This window comes from Mustela nigripes, chromosome 12 (genome assembly GCF_022355385.1).
Source record: "Mustela nigripes isolate SB6536 chromosome 12, MUSNIG.SB6536, whole genome shotgun sequence".
NCBI lineage: Eukaryota > Metazoa > Chordata > Mammalia > Carnivora > Mustelidae > Mustela > Mustela nigripes.
Window position 1 is genome coordinate 118,745,466 of NC_081568.1, and position 3,767 is coordinate 118,749,232.

General features: G+C 36.9%; 1 long non-coding RNA gene across 1 annotated transcript in view; it reads left to right on the forward strand.

Moving 5' to 3' along the window:
- The window catches only part of LOC132028000 (uncharacterized), a 31,712-nt gene extending 30,485 nt beyond the window's left edge, over window positions 1-1,227 (forward strand). The window contains exon 3 of the long non-coding RNA XR_009407308.1: window positions 1,170-1,227. This is a non-coding gene — a long non-coding RNA (uncharacterized LOC132028000). The remainder of the gene's footprint in view (window positions 1-1,169) is intronic.
- Window positions 1,228-3,767: the final 2,540 nt, after the last annotated feature.

Genomic DNA, 3,767 nt, shown 5'->3' on the forward strand with positions numbered 1-3,767 from the left:
CAGCCATCAAAAGAAATGAAATCTTGCCATTTGCAACAACATGGATGGAACTAGAGCGTATCATGCTTAGCGAAATAAGTCAAGCAGAGAAAGACAACTATCATATGATCTCCCTGATATGAGGAAGTGGTGATGCAACATGGAGGCTTAAGTGGGTAGGAGAAGAATAAATGAAACAAGATGGGATTGGGAGGGAGACAAACCATAAGTGACTCTTAATCTCACAAAACAAACTGAGGGTTGCTTGGGGGAGGGGGTTTGAGAGAAGGGGGTGGGATTATGGACATTGGGGAGGGTATGTGCTTTGGTGAGTGCTGTGAAGTATGTAAACCTGGTGATTCACACACCTGTACCCCTGGGGATAAAAATATATGTTTATAAAAAAATTTTAAAAAAAAGAAAAAAAAAACCATTTCATGAATGCCCAAAAAGCATGTGAAAAATGTTTCTACGGAACTTTCTGATATTCCACTTCTGGCCCAGTGATGGTTTCTCCCAAATACTGTGTGTTTGGGACATAATTAAACAATATACCATGATTTGTTCAAGTTATCCACTAATGATAAATATTAAAGTTGTTTCCTATTTTCTATATTTATATTTTTATAATAAAGGCTGAGAAGTTAATAAAGGCAGGCACCTATAAAAAGGTTGCATTGGGAATGATTGTACATAACTTTTTTGTGCAGCAGCATTATTTCTTTGGTGTAGGTTTCCAAATATAGAATTATTTGAGAGGGTTATTGGATATGAGTTTACCATGTTTTGATAAGTTTTGACAAACTTCCTTCCGAACTGGTTGTGTCATTTACACTTCCACCAACAAAAATGATTGAGAATGTTTGTCCTGGGATCAATAGTTATAATCATTGCCAATTCAATACAATAACCTATTTTTTAAACAACCTAGTATTGCTTTAATTTCTATTTTTTTAATTACTGGTAAGGTTGAATTTCTGATAAACTTTTTGACCAATTAGCTATGTAAATATGATTTATATATGTGAGCATATGTAATGTGTTCAAGGCATTTAAATAGCACCTGGCACAAAACAGGTGCTGTGTAAGTTGCTATCTTATTATTACCCTTAATTTTGTTTTATAAATTACCTGTCATTATCCTTTACTTGTTTTCTATAGATATTTATTTTTAAATTATCTTTTAACAGGAATATTGAGTACCTTTGGATCCTGGAGTTAATGAGAAGAGTGGCATTTGAGTTTTTTCCCCCAGCATGGAAATTTATTTATTAAATAAATAATATTAGTTAGAAATTTGTTAAATTTCTACCTTAATTTTTCTAGCTTTGCTTTTCACTGTTTGGATACATGCAGTATTCATTCATTCCTTCCCTTGAAATGTTAAAATTTCAAGAGGTGATGGTCTTCTTTCATTAATCTGCCATATTAGGGACTCTTTTTTGTTCTAACATGCTTCACTTTTCTTCTATTCTTTAATTACTGCTTCTGTCTCATTTTTTCCTGATACTGTCTGAAATATGAACAAGATTAGACTTTTGTTTTTTATCATTCATTTATGACTTTGTTGCTCTCCTCTTTTAGGTCTGCATTCTGAAAGAACCTTTTAATTTTATTCTTCACATCACTAATTTTATTTTCTGCACAGTTGATTCAATCCTTATTGCTTATATTATAGTTATGATATTGCAACTTTTGGGTTCCTTTACTCCTCATTTTCATTTTCTTTTTTTTTTTTAAGATTTTATTTATTTATTTGATAGACAGAAACCACAACTAGTCAGAGAGGCAGGCAGGGAGAGAGGAGGAAGCAAGCTCCCCACTGAGCAGAGAGCCCGATGCGGGGCTCGATCCCAGGACCCTGAGACCATGACCTGAGCCGAAGGCAGAGGCTTTAACCCACTGAGCCACCCAGGTGTCCCACTCCTCATTTTCTTTTTGATGCCTTTTACCCAAGTAAACCTCTCTGTAATTTGTCATCTAACTTTATTTTGCCTTTTGCAATTGATTTTTTCTTAGTTTTATTGGAGACATGAAGTACATGCTTCCTATTATTTTCTTCTATTTCCTATATAGTAAGTTACTTTTAAATTTTGCTTTTTTTCATCTTGAATGTCATCTTCAACTTATTATGCCATAGAATATTTTTTAAAATATTTTATTTATTTATTTGACAGACAGAGATCACAAGTAGGCAGAGAGGCAGGCAGAGAGAGAGGAGGAAGCAGGCTCTCCGCCGAGCAGAGAGCCCGATGCAGGGCTCGATCCCAGGACCCCAGGATCATGACCCGAGCCGAAGGCAAACGCTTCAACCCACTGAGCCACCCAGGTGCCCACCATAGAATATTTTTATAACCCCATTTCAGTGTTGTTGTTGTTTTTTCCCCTGCTTCTCATTTTTGTGTGAGCAGTGGACTACCCATGTTTGGTGTTTGCTCACAAACTGGTAGGTTAGACCCTGGCTTTCTGCTCTTAAACTTGACTACAGCTTGCTATCAGTTATGTTATGGTTCACAGATCCAACTCCCACAGCCCATGAGGAGGAAGAAATGAGGTAAACATAGGGTAGTTCAGCAGGAGAGTGTTGATTGTGTCCATTCCCCTCCATACTTAGTGAATTCTGGGTCCAGCTTTCCTTTCCTGTCTGTTTCTTAGCCAACTTGCCTTCTGCTTTATATAAGCTATGCTTGTGCCCTGCTTCCCTCCCAACTGCAGTCTTACTGTTTTGGTATGGTCTCTGTCAGAATTCAAGGTATCAAGAAACACTCCTTTCAAATGCCATTTTTCCACTTCAGCAAATTGAAGCCGAAGGGGTTTACTCTCTGCTGTCTTGGACCCCCCAGCAATCAGATCTTGTCCCTCCAACTAGGTGACTATGCACCGGAGAATTTGAGTAATTTCTTGGTGACTGGTCATATTCACTTTTACTCTGATCTACTTTATCTATAGCTGATAACGCCTCTAAGTTTCTCCTTTGTGAGTGTTTATATTCCTGGTTTCTAATTTGAAGGGGACTTCTGCTTGTCTTTTATAATCCTTTGAACATTTCCCTGGAAATCTGAAAATGGGGTATGAAGCACCTGTGCTCTGATTCACATATCAGTTCTCTAACTGTTGCCTGTTTACTAGAACATGACAACATTCAAAAAAATAGCTAATGATTAAACAAAGAATATCTTTGAGCTTAAGGGATACTGACTGTCTTTATGTGATTTTTTTTTTACAAAGATTTTATTTATTTAGATAAGAGAGAGAACCATCAGGGGAGAGATAGAGGGAGTAGGAAAAGCAGACTCCCTGCTGAGCAGGGAGCATGACTTGGGGCTCTATCACAGGACCCTGAGATCGTGACCTGAGCCAAAGATGGACACTTAACTGACTGAGACACACAGGCACCTCTTTATGTGAACTTTGTATTATTTTTCTGTATGTTGAAAACTATATTTCTTCAAACTTCTAGATATTTTGTACGGCAATAATGACAGTCCAGTTCTGATTAGAAATTCAGACTGCTCCTGAAGTAAGTTCAAATATTTATTACTTCATTTGTAAAAGAAATTATGCCTGCTTTCCTTCAATGTTCTGTCCCCATGTTAGGCACATCAGATAGAAAAATAAATAAAACATGGTTCCTACCATCCTACAGGAACCTCACATTATAATATGACAATCAACTGGCAGCAACTGCTTTTTTTCTTTACCAGGCCAAACATCAGAATTGCTTTTTGAAAATGGAAGTGCTCAGGATAATGAAATGTCTTTTTCTTTCTGGCACTGGAAGTCTTGTT